Source organism: Caretta caretta, chromosome 5 (assembly GCF_965140235.1).
Source record: "Caretta caretta isolate rCarCar2 chromosome 5, rCarCar1.hap1, whole genome shotgun sequence".
NCBI classification, from domain to species: Eukaryota; Metazoa; Chordata; order Testudines; family Cheloniidae; genus Caretta; species Caretta caretta.
In genome coordinates, this window is record NC_134210.1 from 91,867,655 (window position 1) to 91,883,885 (window position 16,231).

The following is a 16,231-nucleotide window of genomic DNA, read 5'->3' on the forward strand; positions in this document are numbered from 1 at the left end:
CAACTCTAGAATAAGGAAATTGTATCACTGTGTATTTTTAATTTTTTCCTCTCTCTCTTTCTCACTTGAAAGTCTCACTTCTTCCATGCACTTCCATACTACTTCCACTGCTGTCTAAGGGGACTCTAATTTTTAAAACAAAAAATAACAAGCGAGGCATACAGAGTTATTGTTTAACTCATTTCTCTTTATAAATACTTTACCTTTACAAAGTATACTGTGATGAGCAAACTAATTTTGGACACATTTACCTACTGTTTCACGATACTCTCAAATAATTCTCCAGTAGTTTTGGATCTTTTTTTAAAGATACTTCACATTTCAAGATGCCACAAACTTGCAAGTAAAAAACATGAACAACAAAATGTCTAACAACCTATTTACAGTGTGATATGGTTACAAATGCCCCCTCTCTATCTAGCCAGGTAGAATAGGAAGCATTTTAGGAATAGGAATCCATCTGATTCATTATTTATGTGTACTCATTATATTCTAATTAGTATTGGGATGAATGAGTGAAGCTCACATGGGAGGTAATAGATGCACGTTTAGGTGGCTTGCACTTTATGGTTACATTTTTTAGGGCTAAAAGAAAAGGAGTACTTGTGGCACCTTAGAGACTAACCAATTTATTTGAGCATGAGCTTTTGTGAGCTACAGCTCACTTCATATGCATCCGATGAAGTGAGCTGTAGCTCACGAAAGCTCATGCTCAAATAAATTGGTTAGTCTCTAAGGTGCCACAAGTACTCCTTTTCTTTTTGCGAATACAGACTAACGCGGCTATTACTCTGAAACCACCCATTTTTTAGGGCTAAATTCCACACACACGTATGTATGCAATTCCTTTAGGCTTGAACTGGAGTTCTGCATGTGGGTCCGAGGGCTTAGTTTCAGACTCAGCTTTTATTTACATCCAAATAACCCTAGTGAAAGGAATGTGGCTGCAAGGATGTAAAAGAGGACACAATCTGACCCATAATTTTGTCCTTAGAATTTTATCGTTTATCCAAGCCTTTCAGCTATTCTTATCCACATTATTCTTATTATTCAATCATCCATTTGTTTGTTTTCCTGTAATTCCCTATGCTAAATGACACTTCATAATTTTATAAGTGTTGAAGATCAAAACAAATGTTTGTAAAAATGAACCAGATCAAAATGTCCTATACCATTTTTGCTTCAATAGATGACGGTTCTTTTATTTTTCTATGCAATCAAAAAATGACTCTACTTCTGTATTATTTATCATTCACACATAGCTGCCTGAAGTCTTATCTTCTGAAAGACTGTCTGTCACTTAACTAAAATGAACTGTTTTTGTCAACTTATTTTTAGCTTTCAGAATGTTTCAGTATATTTTTATCTATACTTAAGCTGCGTGCTTTACTCATTCTTTGCTGTCCTCCTGTCATCACCTGCTACTTCTATCTTTGATTATCTGAGCCAAATTTCTACCTATCCCACAAAAAAAGGCTGGGAAATGATGGTGGGGCCAGCCTGCTGATGTCTCCGGGCAAGAGTTAGAAGCATACATGAGAAGGAAATGGGGCTGAGAAACAGCCCAGTGTTTTGTGAAAACACTTAAGGTCTGACACATTTTTGTTGAATCTCAGATAGGGTTTCCAGGCTTCCTGATACTGAGCCAGTATGCATCAGTCAGGCAGCCTGGAAAACCAGCTGTCCTGGCAGCCCTGAGGTTCCTAGGCCTAGGATTCCCTGGCCCTAGGACAGTTCATGTGGCTGGGCTGCCCTGGAGCTGGTAGAAACCAGGATCTGCAGTAGCTGCTACAGAGACTCTCCATGTCAGTTTCACAGGTCAGTTCCATGATACTGTTCAGTGGTGGGCAGCAGTGAAACTGCCATGAATTATGTCAATTTCATGAACCAGCCATCTGGGATCATCCTTTATCTAACACCATATTTCTGGAATGAAGTTTTTCAAAGTTGCCAGTTTGTGGGAAATTTAGAGGCGTGGAAATTGGTTTTGACCTGAATTGGACTGAAATGAAATTTCAGAATGACAGTTTTCTGTGAACCAGAATTTCCAAATTTCAACTAGCTCTACTTGGAATACATCATAAATTGTTTGAGAGTCCTGGGTTGAGCATGTCACAGCATCTGGCCCTAGAATTTTTATCAATTTCCTTTTGCACCCAGCTCCATCTTTAAAGAGCTTGCTGAAGAAGGAAATAGGGTTCTTTTTGAGGCAGGCAGGGTTTTTACAGCTGGGAAACTGAAGCACCAGGACATTAAGGTCAACATTTTCAAAAGTCATGACTAATGTTCAAAGCATTTTAGGGACATTAACTCATTAATCCTCTTAACCAGGGGTAGCTAACCTGAGCCTGAGAAGGAGCTAGAATTTATCAACGTACATTGCCAAAGAGCCACAGTAATACATCAGCAACCTCCCATCAGTTCCCCCCCCCCCAGCTCCCAGTGCCTTCCACCCACCAGCAGCCTCACGGATCAGCGTCTCCCCCTCCCTCCCCGCACCTCCCAATCAGTTATTTCGTGGCATGCAGGAAGCTCTGGGAGGAAGGGGGGAGGAGTGAGAGCATGGCAGGCTTGGGCGGGAAGGGGTGGAGTTGAGGGCAGGGCCTGTGGCAGAGCCAGGGATTGAGCAGTGAGCACCCCCTGGCACATTGGAAAGTTAGTGCCTATAGTTCCAGCTGTAGAGTCGATGCCTATACAAGGAGCCTTATATTAACTTCTGAAGAGCCGCATGTGGCTCTGGAGCCATAGGTTGGCCACCCCTGCTCTTAACACTCCTGTAAGTTATATATTATTATCCCCCTTTTACAAATGGGAAAACAGAGAAAGAAAGGCAAAGTGATAAGTCCCCAGCCACAAAATGAATCAGTAATACAGCCAGAATGAAAATTTAGGACCTCTGTTCCTCAAACTCTTGCTCAGTTCTTTACACCACCCTTCCTTAGCTCCACAGGTAGTTAACAATTGGAGCTCCCCTTGACTTCCGTTGTAGTTGTGATTGCTGAGCACTTGTAAAAAGAAAAGGAGTACCTGTGACACCTTAGAGACTAACACATTTATTTGAGCATAAGCTTTCATGAGCTACAGCACTTGTGAAAATCATGCCCGATATGTTTTAAGCTATGCACCCATCAAATGAGTAACTAGTGGCTACATGCAGAATTTTTGGTGTGACTTGCCCAGTGCCATGTGGGCACTCTATGGAACACACAGACTCTAGGTCACCTGGGGTGACACACAAATTGTACACCCTAGGCTCATCCTTTCTCTTTGCTATCCATCCTGGGTACAGGCTGAGGCAAGGGTCAGTCCTTAAGGGAAAAAACTGTGCGCGATATCATGAAAGGCTGCAACACAATGCATGCAGGCAAAGGGGCAGACCAGAGTCCCCTTAAATCTGGTTCTCTCATTGCTCGCTAGGGGGTTTCTTACACCTTCCTGGGAAGCTCTGCTATTGGTCGCTGGCGGAGGCAGGGCACTAACCCGGGCTGACACCCAGCATCTCCTCCCCCAAGGCCCACCCGTGGGGACTGGCCCCAGGGCACGCGGCTCTGCAGTTGGAGGCCGCCACTCTGCTGCGTGCACGCGCCTCCATCGGGACTGCGCGCGCGCGCGCACGCGCGGGGAGGGAGAGGCGGGTGCGCGGTGACGTCTCCGGACGCCGACAGGTTCCTGCCGCCGCCGCCGCCGCCGGGGTTTGTATGAAAACATCGGGGGCGCCGCGCTGGAGCCGCGCCCGGCCTGTCGCGGCCCGCGGGTGACTCCGGCTTCCCGCCGGCCCCTCGCGCCCGGCTGCGACGGGAGGTGCCCGGAGCCGGGCGGCGGAGGCCGAGCCTCGCGGACCGCAGCCGCTGCCCCGCCCCGCCCCGGGGTGAAGGTGAAGCCCGGGCGGGCGGGGCGCGGACAGACACAGAGAGACAGCAGCCCCCCGCTCTCTGCCCGCGGGCTGGGGGGCTGGAGCGCGGCTGGCGGGCGTGTCCGAGCCCGGGTTGCCAGGGTGGGAACCCCTCGGTCCTTTCCACCGGGCTGACAGGTCAGCGGGGCCGCCGGTGGGACTTGGCGCGCCGTCGGCCTGGCTCCCGGTGCGGGGCGGGTCGCTGCTGGTGGTCTTAAGAAATGCTCTTAGGGCTGCCGGGGTCCTGTGGGGTAGCCCCGCCTGGCTGTTGCTGTCCCGCAGCCTGGCTAGGCGAGGCGGCCAATGTCACGGAGGTGTTAGTTGCGCTCTTCGACTCCGCGAGCGAGCAGCAGTGTGGTTTTTGCAGTGGAGTGTCCTTAGCAGCTGTTTGGTCTGGACTGTTATCCGGTCATCTTCCTGATACGAGAGCGGGTTCTTTGGATTGCTGGCTTGTTTTTTGTTGGGGTATTTTTATCTAGTGAGTGCAACTATGGCCGGGCGTACTAGGTTACACAACTTGTTTCCATGAGTGCATTTTCGCTCTCCTTCTGATTTATAGCACGTGGCTTTTTTACATATGTATTTTGGTGCCAAACGTTTTCTGGTGATGTTAGATGGCCCTTGAACAAAAGTTGTCCCACTCATAAAGCAGAAAATTATACCTAATACTGTATTGCCTTATCCACATTTGTATTGCTGGCCTTCCAAAACTTCCTCTCATGACTCCACTGTGCTAACTGTGTAGGCAAGCTAGTGTAGGTATTTGTATAAATGACCACTGTTGAAATAACACTTAATAAGTGCACTTAGTGGTGTAACCTGCCAGGAATTTGTTTAACACAACATTCTTAAAAATCCATAGATTTGTGTCTCAGTAATAATATTTTGCACTTAAATAACACTTATCTCTCTTCTCCCTGCCCCCCAAATTGAAGTGCTGTGAAATTGATTTGTAGGAACTCAGAATAGATCACTAGTGACACTTTCAAAAGTACTTAAGTGGCTCAGTGAGGCTTTTAAGTTACTTAAGTATCTGGTGTAATACTTTCAAAAGTGCATAAGAGATGCACTTAGATTGGATATTAGGAAAAACTTTTTCACTATGAGGGTGGTGAAACACTGGAATGCGTTACCTAGGGAGGTGGTAGAATCTCCTTCCTTAGAGGTTTTTAAGGTCAGGCTTGACAAAGCCCTGGCTGGGATGATTTAACTGGGAATTGGTCCTGCTTTGAGCAGGGGGTTGGACTAGATGACCTTTTGGGGTCCCTTCCAACCCTTATATTCTATGATTCTATGCATTTTTTGTTACACACAGAAGTCTCAAACATCAAGGCTCTCTGTTTAGAGAATCAAAGTTGAGCTTTTACTCTCTTCATTCTCTTCTAAGTGTAAGATTGCAGTTGTAAATTTTGGGATAGGGATCATATATTACTATATGTTTGTACAGTGCATAATGCAATGGGGACCTGATCCTGATTCGGTGTGGGTCTTCAGAGACCATTGTAATGCAAACGTTGATATTGAGGGAAATAGAAATATGTTCACTGTGTTGGGAAGCTAGTGATATAATTTTAGAGGAACTTTCACACTTGAATGACCTTAAGAAAATATATTTGCAAAATGTAATGTACTTTGCAAGTAGCTGTTAGTGTTCATTTTGTTGCATATCTATTTTTGAATATTTATTTTTTGGTGGTAAATCCTATAATACAGTCATAGTCTTATACTTATGACCAAGTAGCTGTTGCTGGAAATCTTTGATATCACACTAAGTATTATGACTTTATTTTAAGAGGCCTGGATGAGAGCATTGTGGCTATGATGGTATAAGTTCTTATTTAAACATTTCTTGTAACTGGAAGAACTTGTCAAGAGAGCTTATTTTTGGCATATTTAAATTGCTTAGTAATAGCCCCTCCCTTCGTCTTTGTAAAGATGTGACTTTCAGTTGGATCTTCTGCTACAATTAAAAAAAAAAAAAGCTGTATTTTCACTTTCATTATTAAAGTTGGGGAACTTTCCACAGTAGTCTGAAACATAGGAAAATCTACTTTCAACGGGGGGAGATTACATTTTTCCCCCCAATAACACATTTACTGTCGCAAATTTCATGCTTTTATCACAAAACCCGCAATTCCTATTTATTTATTTTGCACAAATCTGGCTAAGACGACACTGGAAGCTTTCTTTGTAACCCAAAGACCTGGAAAGTTCAGATTTTGACTTTTTAAAAATGATCTTCCCCAGGATTAGCTACCAGTGAACTGCAATAACAGGTGCTTTCCTTTACAGCACTTAAATACATTGGAGAAGTTTTTTATAAATAGAGTAAAAAGCTGCCCTTACTCTGCTGTCTTCAGAATCCATCAGTATGGCTCAAAACTTAGACTGAAGTGTGGGGAGGAATACTCAGTGTTGTGCAAAGTGGGACAGAGGCTTATTTATTTATTAAAAAGCCGAGCTCAGTGTGTTACATGTGTTGCCAACTCTTTCAATGGTGGTTGTGAGGTCGGTAGTATTTGATTTTTTCTTAAAGCACTGGCTTATGGAATTGTGGTTCTATGAGAATCTCAACATCTATTTAAAACAAAAACAAAAGATTCTAGCCTCCTTGTTGCAGAGAGAAGCCTGAAAATGTGACCCTAAAGGCTCAAAAACCAAAGGTGCAAGTAAAAACCACCTCATTTTATTTTAACCTTTGGATTTTATTTTTGAATGTTTGGGGTAGACAGTAATGTTTCATAAACATTTCCAAAATAATCAAAAGCTAGATTGGTACAAATGGCATATGCTGAAACTAAAATCTGTCAGTTAAGATCTTCACTGTTCCTGTTAAGGTGACACTGGCACAATGATGAGCTGAGGAATTAAAAAAATTGAATAGTTGGAATCCTGTTTCGATTGGGTAATATTAATGGGAATAGCATCCCACTTCTTTCTCAGTGTGGCTTTTCTGGGAGTTACTTTGTAGCCTGCTGAAGCTGAGTTAATGGACCAAAGAGTGAAATTTGCAGACAGAGGAGCTTGATGCAAATTTTATCATCATAAGCAACACCTGTAACCAGAAAGTCAAGATAAAAGTTGCCTTAAGCAGCCCGACAGTGGTATATTTGTCATGTCTTGGAATGGCTGATGAGACTATGTGCTGTGCCTGTAATTTCCTAGCAGATGGTTTAAAAATAAGAAATACACCAAGGAACTACACTTCCTATCTTCTCCTTTTTGTATGTATTTGTTTTCTGGAAGGAAATGGAATCAGACCTCAATATAAGAGCCGCAAACGTGACCATCTAAGGGTGTGTCTACACTATGGATGCTGCAGTTATGCTGCTGTAATGTAGATATTTACTGCATCAAAGTAAGGGGATTTTCAGTTGATATAGGTAATCCAACCTTACAGATGACAGTAGCTGGGTTGACAGAAGAATTTTTCTATCAACCTAACTCCTGGTGTAGACACATTTAAGTCAGCTTGACTACAGTGTTTGGAGGTCTGAATTTTTCACATTCCTGAGCAACATGGCCAGGTCCATCTAAATTGTAGGTTTAGAGCAGGCCTAAACAAACATTTCCTTTCCAAGAGGGACCAATTAATATAATCTCGAATAACATCTGAAAAGTTAGTCAAAAATTTTTTCACTGTAAAAGATTGTAATACAACAAAAGAGAATGGGAAATTGTTAAAATGAGTCTTCTAACCTTTTAAATTTCAAACGCTTTAACTGTTTTCTGTGTGCCTAATTAAATCTTAAAATGGTTGTTACAGTGGGATCAAGCTAGTGATAATCTGACACAATCTCAAAGAATGCTCAACTCTTCTACAGAATGGTGAGCAAGGGGTTTATTAGCACCTTGCCCCTTGTTCAGCCTAAGGGCATGGCTACACTTGCAAATGTAGAGTGCTTTGCGTTAAACCAGCCTTCGTAGAGCGCAGTAGGGAAAGCGCTGCAGTCTGTCCACACTGACAGCTGCAAGCACACTGGCATAGCCACATTTGCAGCACTTGCAGTGGCATTGGGAGCGGTGCATTCTGGGCAGCTATCCCACAGAGCACCTTTTCCCATTCTGGCGCTGTGGCTTGTGGGAAGGGAGCGGAGGGTGTGGGGCATTCTGGGTCCTGTCCCAATGCCCCGTGATGCATCGGTTCGCATCCCAGCAATCCCTGTGCCTCTGTCCACTTTTGGCACCATCTTTCAGTGTTTTTTGTACTGTGTGCTCTGTCTTCCCTTTTGGTCTGCGGGAATGGAGCCCGAACTGCTGAGGAATATGCTGACGAGTCTCACCAGCATGTCACGTTTGGCAGTCGAGTTACTCCTTAAGATCCAAACTGACAATGAGGACTCCGATGATGATTGCTTGTGGCATTCATGGACCTTCTCACCGGTGTGGAATATTGCTTTTGGGCTCGGGAAACAAGCACGGAGTGGGGGAGATCGCATCGTCCTGCAAGTCTAGGATGCAGTGGCTGCAGAACTTTTGGATGAGAAAAGCTACTTTCATGGGACTGTGTGAGGAGCTCGCCTCCCATCCTGCGGTGCAAGGACACAAGATTGAGAGCTGCCCTGCCGGTGGAGAAGCGGGTGTCTGTTGCAATCTGAAAGCTGGTAACTCCAGACAGCTACCAATCGGTCGCTAACCAGTTTGGAGTGGGAAAGTTGACTGTTGGAATCGTGTTGATGCAAGTTTGCAGGGCCATTAATCGCATCCTGCTCAGAAGAACCGTGACTCTGGGTAACATGCATGACGTTGTGGCTGGCTTTGCACAAATAGGTTTCCCTAGCTGCGGAGGGGTGATAGATGGGACGCATATTCCAGTTCTGGCATCAGCCCACCAAGCTTCCGGAAGGGGTATTTCTCTGTGGTTCTCCAGGCGCTTGTGGATCACAGTGGGTGTTTCATTGACATTAACACAGGCTGGCCCGGAAAGGTGCATGAGGCACGCATCTTTTGGAACACTGGCCTGTTCAGGAAGCTGCAAGCTGGGACTTTTTTCCCAGACCAGAAGATCACCGTAGGGGAAGTCGAAATGCCCATTGTGATCCTTGGAGACCCCACTTACCCTTTAATGCCGTTGCTCATGAAATCCTACACAGGGAGCCTTGACAGCAGCAAGGAGTGGTTCAACAACAGGCTGAGCCAGTGCAGAATGACAGTGGAGTGTGCTTTTGGACATTTAAAGGGTCGCTGGCGCTCTCTGTATGGAAGCTGGACCTGGCCGATGACAGCATCCCCGCGGTTATATCCGCGTACTGTACCCACCATAACATTTGTGAAGGGCAGGGTAAACGATTCACTCAGGCATGGAACATTCAACACCTGGAGGCTGAATTTGAACAGCCAGAGAGCAGGGCTATTAGAGGTGCCCAGCGCAGGGCTGCAAGAATTAGGGATGCCTTGAGGGAGCAATTTGAGGCTGAAAGCCACCAGTAATGTTTGGTGTTCTGCACTGGAGTGAAGTGCAGTGGTTCCAATGTTAGTAGAAATCTGTGTTTGCTATGCTGACTTGCAGTAACTGTTGCTTTCCTGGCCTAAATACCTTACTTTTACTTTATGCAATAATAAAGAATGTTTTCAAAGCCAAAAAATCCATTTATTGAAAAGAAACACAGCTGCTTGGAAAACAGAAAGTGTAAGGGAGTGGGGTGGGGAATGGTACAATCACAGATTTGCATATGTCCTGTTATCATACTTGGCCTTCCTGCCTGGAGTGCTGTGCAATGAGTGCTGCACTTCAGAATGGCTATGATGCATGGTGATGGGGGTTGAGTGCAGTGGGTAAGAGTTATAGTTTTCAGGGCTGAGTGGTGAAGCTATAGGTGTTGGAGGCAGCTGGTAAGAACCCGGATGTTGGGAAAAGTGGGTTGGAGGTGACATGGGGGCACAAAGGAAAGAGTTTTGGGATGAGCTGCAGGTGGGGGCGGGCACAGTAGTGCTCTGCCTGCATGTCTACGAGCACCTGGATCGAGTCCGCTTGGCGCTCCATGATGCTTATCAGCCAATCCGTGCTTTGCTGCCGGAGCTCCGGGTTTTTGTGCCGGCAATCCACATTCTGCTTGTGGATCCTCCTTTCACTGTCCCTCCACTCCTGCGCTTTTAGATTCTCGTTAAGGGACTGCTGCATTACTTCATGCAGCACGTCTTTGCTTCTATGTGGTCTCTTCCTAATTCTTTGCAGTCTTTCGGCTTGTGATAACACGGACGGCTGAGATCTCAAGGTTGCATCTGTAAAGGCAAAATACAACACTTAACAGAGGCAGCATTGTTCACACCAGATAGAGCAATGATTTCCTGTACTTAAGGGCAAGCACAGTCTAAACAATAGCATAATTTGCCTGTCCCAAAGTGAGTGCACATAATCCACGGGAGCCCCAAAATGGTGAGTGGTTTCAGAGTAACAGCCGTGTTAGTCTGTATTCGCAAAAAGAAAAGGAGTACTTATGGCACCTTAGAGACTAACCAATTTATTTGAGCATAAGCTTTCGTGAGCTATAGCTCACTTCATTGGATGCATACTGTAAAGTGGAAAGTACAGAAGATCTTTTTATACACACAAAGCATGAATAAATGGGTGTTTACCATTACAAAAGGTTTTCTCTCCCCCCACCCCACTCTCCTGCTGGTAATAGCTTATCTAAAGTGATCATTCTCCTTACAATGTGTATGATAATCAAGTTGGGCCATTTCCAGCACAAATCAAGGGTTTAACAAGGACGTCTGGGGGGGGCGGTGTTAGGAAAAAACAAGGGGAAATAGGTTACCTTGCATAATGACTTAACCACTCCCAGTCTCTGTTCAAGCCTAAGTTAATTGTATCCAATTTGCAAATGAATTTCAATTCAACAGTCTCTCGCTGGAGTCTGGATTTGAAGTTTTTCTGTTGTAATATCGCAACTTTCATGTCTGTAATCGTGTGACCAGAGAGATTGAAGTGTTCCGACTGGTTTATAAATGTTATAATTCTTGACATCTGATTTGTGTCTATTTATTGTTTTACGTAGAGACTGTCCAGTTTGACCAGTGTACGTGGCAGAGGGGCATTGCTGGCACATAATGGCATATATCACATTGGTAGATGTGCAGGTGAACGAGCCTCTGATAGTGTAGCTGATGTGATTAGGCCCTGTGATGGTGTCCCTTGAATAGATATGTGGGCACAGTTGGCAACGGGCTTTATTGCAAGGATAGGTTCCTGGGTTAGTGGTTCTGTTGTGTGGTATGTGGTTGCTGGTGAGTATTTGCTTCAGGTTGGGGGGCTGTCTGTAGGCAAGGACTGGCCTGTCTCCCAAGATTTGTGAGAGTGTTGGGTCATCCTTTAGGATAGGTTGTAGATCCTTAATAATGCGTTGGAGGGGTGTTAGTTGGGGGCTGAAGGTGACGGCTAGTGGCATTCTGTTATTTTCTTTGTTAGGCCTGTCCTGTAGTAGGAGACTTCTGGGAACTCTTCTGGCTCTATCAATCTGTTTCTTCACTTCCGCAGGTGGGTATTGTAGTTGTAAGAATGCTTGATAGAGCTCTTGTAGGTGTTTGTCTCTGTCCAAGGGGTTGGAGCACATGCAGTTGTATCGTAGAGCTTGGCTGTAGACAATGGATCGTGTGGTGTGGTCAGGGTGAAATCTGGAGGCATGTAGGTAGGAATAGCGGTCAGTAGGTTTCTGGTATAGGGTGGTGTTTATGTGACCATTGTTTATTAGCACTGTAGAGTCCAGGAAGTGGATCTCTTGTGTGGACTGGACCAGGCTGAGGTTGATGGTGGGATGGAAATTGTTGAAATCATGGTGGAATTCCTCAAGGGCTTCTTTTCCCTTGATGAAGATGTCATCAATGTAGCGCAAGTAGAGTAGAGGCGTTAGGGGACGAGAGCTGAAGAAGTGTTGTTCTAAGTCATCCATAAAAATGTTGGCATACTATGCGGCCATGCGGGTACCCATAGCAGTGCCTCTGATTTGAAGGTATATATTGTCCCAAATGTAAAATAGTTATGGGTAAGGACAAAGTCACAAAGTTCAGCCACCAGGTTAGCCGTGACATTATCGGGGATAGTGTTCTTGACGGCTTGTAGTCTATCTTTGTGTGGAATGTTGGTGTAGAGGGCTTCTGCATCCATAGTGGCCAGGATGGTGTTATCGGGAAGATCACTGATGGCTTGTAGTTTCCTCAGGAAGTCAGTGGTGTCTCGAAGATAGCTGGGAGTGCTGGTAGCGTAGAGGCTGAGGAGGGAGTCTACATAGCCAGACAATCCTGCTGTCAGGGTGCTAACGTCTGAGATGATGGGGCGCCCAGGATTTCCAGGTTTATGGATCTTCAGCAGTAGATAGAATATCCCAGGTCGGGGTTCCAGGGGTGTGTCTGTGCAGATTTGATCTTGTGCTTTTTCAGGGAGTTTCTTGAGCAAATGCTGTAGTTTCTTTTGGTAACTCTCAGTGGGATCAGAGGGTAATGGCTTGTAGAAAGTGGTGTTGGAGAGCTGCTGAGCAGCCTCTTGTTCATATTCCAGCCTATTCATGATGACAACAGCACCTTCTTTGTCAGCCTTTTTGATTATGATGTCAGAGTTGTTTGAGGCTGTGGATGGCATTGTGTTCTGCACGGCTGAGGTTATGGGGCAAGTGATGCTGCTTTTCCACAATTTCAGCCCATGCATGTCGGTGGAAGCACTCTATGTAGAAGTCCAGTCTGCTGTCTCGACCTTCAGGAGGAGTCCACCTAGAAGCCTTCTTTTTGTAGTGTTGGTAGGGAGGTCTCTGTGGATTAGTATGTTGTTCAGAGGTGTGTTGGAAATATTCCTTGAGTCGGAGACTTCGAAAATAGGATTCTGGGTCACCACAGAACTGTATCATGTTCGTGGGGGTGGAGGGGCAGAAGGAGAGGCCCCGAGATAGGACAGCTGCTTCTGCTGGGCTAAGAGTATAGTTGGATAGGTTAGCAATATTGCTGGGTGGGTTGAGGGAACCATTGCTGTGGCCCCTTGTGGCATGTAGTTGTTTAGAAAGTTTAGTGTCCTTTTTCTTTTGTAGAGAAGCAAAGTGTGTGTTGTAAATGGCTTGTCTAGTTTTAGTAAAGTCCAGCCACGAGGAAGTTTGTGTGGAAGGTTGGTTTTTTTATTAAGTACCCATTTGTGAGAGCTCGTTCTTTATCTTTCCCTGTTTGCTGTAGAGGATGTTGATCAGGTGGTTCCGTAGTTTCTTTGAGAGCGTGTGGCACAAGCTGTCAGCATAGTCTGTGTGGTATGTAGATTGTAATGGATTTTTTACCTTCAGTCCTCTTGCTACGATGTCCATCTGTTTGCATTTGGAAAGGAAGATGATGTCTGTCTGTATCTGTACAAGTTTTTTCATGCAGTTGGTTGATTTCCACTCCATACGGCTAAATGCAGTGCCTTGCATAATGACAGGTTTCAGACTAGCAGCTGTGTTAGTCTGTATTCGCCAAAAGAAAAGGAGTACTTTTGGCACCTTAGAGACTAACAATTTATTTGAGCATAAGGTTTCGTGAGCTACAACTCCCTTCATCGGATGTATACTGTGGAAAGTACAGAAGATCTTTTTATACACACAAACCGTGGAAAAAATGGGTGTTTACCACTACAAAAGGTTTTCTCTCGCCCCACCCCACTCTCCTGCTGGTAATAGCTTATCTAAAGTGATCACTCTCCTTACAATGTGTATGATAATCAAGATCTTCTGTACTTTCCACAGTATGCATCCGATGAAGTGAGCTGTAGCTCACGAAAGCTTATGCTCAAATAAATTGGTTAGTCTCTAAGGTGCCACAAAATGGTGAGTAAGCACATGGTCAAGGGGGACTGATTGTTTCACGGCCGTACTGCCTTCTGGGTTTCTGTGCCTTGGGGAGAGCCAAGAGCGACAGGGGGCCCCTATACTGAACAGTTTCCCCACATTTTCCATAGGAGTTCGCCCTGGAAGATATCTTGCTGCTGAGGGTGACCTGGGAAGCAAGGGAGGGTCTTCTACTGCAATGTGGCTTTCGCCCTGGCCCATATGCAGCTTGCCTGTGTGCAGCAATGGTCTCCCCGCTCCTCACAGCACAGTGGCGCGGACATGTTAGCCTGACTGGGACAAGGACCACAGTGGCTCTCCCAAGAAACCCACGCAAGTGCATTGCCCAAGTTCTGGACGAGACCTTTGAAGAGATCACTGAGACCGATTACCACGATGTGAGAGAGCACAGCAACGCCCTATTCCACATCTAGGCATGCATGCAGCCCTAACCCTCCTCGCCCCAAGAGCCCGCACCGAATAACTTCCTTCGCAAAATAAAAGCTGCTTACTGGGAACCTCCTCTGGTGTTTGTCCTTCACCAAGCACCGGCTTCCACAACTGGCTACCTTCCCCCGGCTTGAGAACAGCTCCTGGCTGCATGCATCTAGGGATTCTGGGGTGTCTTCCTCCTCAGCACCCTTGCTCCAGCTTTCCTCCTCCTCCTCCTGCCTTGTTGAACTGGGCTCTGAAGTGTCCACGGTGGTCCTCAGAGTCGAGGTGGGGTCGCCCCCAAGTATCGCGTCCAGCTCTTTGTAGAAATGGCAGGTTATGGGGGCAGCACCGAAGCGGCTTTTTGCCTCGTGGGCTTTGTGGTAGGCATTCCGCAGCTCCTTCACTTTAACCCTGGACTGCAGTGCATCCTGGTCATGGCCCCTTTCCATCATGTCCCTTGATATCTGCCCAAAGGCATTGTAATTCCTATGGCTGGAGCACAGCTGGGACTGGACAGCTTCCTCCCATCAAACACTGATGAGGTCCAGCACCTTGCCATTGCTCCATACTGGAGATTGCCTGGCACATGGAGGCATGGTCACCTGGAAAGATTCGCTGAGGGCACTCGCGCCTGGCTGAGCAAACAGGAAGGGGATTTTCAAAATTCCCAGAGAATTTAAAGGGCGGGTCTGATAGTTGGTCACCTGAGGGCAGGGCAGTAGAGTTCAAAGTGATGACCAGAGTGGCTAGAACAGGCATTGTGGGACGCTTCTGGAGGCCGATCAGAGCACATTAACAGACCAGGGCATCCACACTGACGCTGCGGCGCTCCAGCGGGGGCGCATTAAACGCTATTCCACTCTTTGAGATGGAGTACCAGGAGTGCTCTAGCCGTGGAGTCCGGGCACTCTACGTGCCTTGCCAGTGTGGACACGTCGTGTGTTAGAGCGCTCAGGGCTGCTTTAATGCGTTCTAACTCGCAAGCGTACCCATGCCCTAAGACGCCACCTTCCCCTTACCAATACAACACACGCTTTTAATTCCCTTATCTCTTCTCTTTCTGCATTTTACCCCGCCCTTTCTTTTTTCCCTTTTCCTTTTTTCCTTTTTGCATTTTGTCTCTCCCTTTCCCTTGTGTGGCTCTTCCACTGTTTCCCTAAACTCGGTGTGAAGAACATGCTATGGGAAGACCATAAGGGTCTTTCATTTCTTTAGCTAACTACATATGGAACTTGCTCTAGAGGAAAACTGACTTACTGAAGGTTTTCCTTCTGCAGCAGTTGGCTTTTTTTTTAATTGCTTTTCAGCTCTGTATTCTTAACTTCATTTTGCTGCTAGGCTGTTCACCTCAAAGTATAAACCAAAGTATTACAAAGAAGTGTGCACATCTTGCCAGCGCCTCCTGGTTCATTTTTCTCTCTGGCTATAGAAGCCACTGCAGAGCAACGCAAGGTGTTCCACTCCCTCTGTGACTTGAGCTTGCTGCTTCTGCAATACTCTTTCTATGGGGGGAGGCTAAGCCTCAATAGTGACTCCATCTCTCATGACAACACAAGATCACTGGTCTGGCCCAGATGTTCATGAAAATTTAAGTAAAAATTGTCTTCTGATTGTAGAAGTTTTTTTTTCCCCATCCATTCTTCAGTGGAATTATCTGGATTTCAAGGGGTGGAATTCTCAAAAAGAGACTAGTGTTTAGCTGCCATTTTAGGTGCCTTTGTCCAAACATGAGATTCTCATAACACTTATCTGCTGTCTAGCCCTGTAAGCATATAGGAAGTGTAGGTGCCTAAATTTCTTCTAGTAAAGTCCCAAGCTGATTAAATTTCTGCCGGTGGGCATGCTTGCAGCCTCCTCAATCTTGACACCACTGAGCAGCTTTGCACCTAATTCACACCTAGGTATTCCCAACCTATCTTGCCTGTGTGGCTTGATCCTGTAGATGTGCTTGTAGGCTGCCTTAGAACATGTTGACTAGATTGCATCCTGCACAAAATACAGCCGGTGGTGCTGGTTCTCCCCTTTACCCAGTATCCCACTCACCCAGGATATGGAAGATCTGGGTTCAAATCCCCCCTCTGCTTGATGTGGATCAGGGACTTGGGATCTAGGCCTCCCACCTCCTAGG

General features: G+C 45.8%; 1 protein-coding gene across 4 annotated transcripts in view; it reads left to right on the top strand.

Annotated features, from left to right (window-relative positions):
* The first annotated feature begins 3,598 nt into the window (after positions 1-3,598).
* The window catches only part of AGTPBP1 (ATP/GTP binding carboxypeptidase 1), a 143,071-nt gene continuing 130,438 nt past the window's right edge, over positions 3,599-16,231 (top strand). The window contains exon 1 of one of the 4 annotated variants that reach the window (XM_048849808.2): positions 3,599-3,692. The gene's annotated coding sequence lies outside the window, so the exon portion shown is untranslated. The other 3 variants (XM_048849810.2, XM_048849805.2, XM_048849807.2) reach the window with 3 other exon arrangements.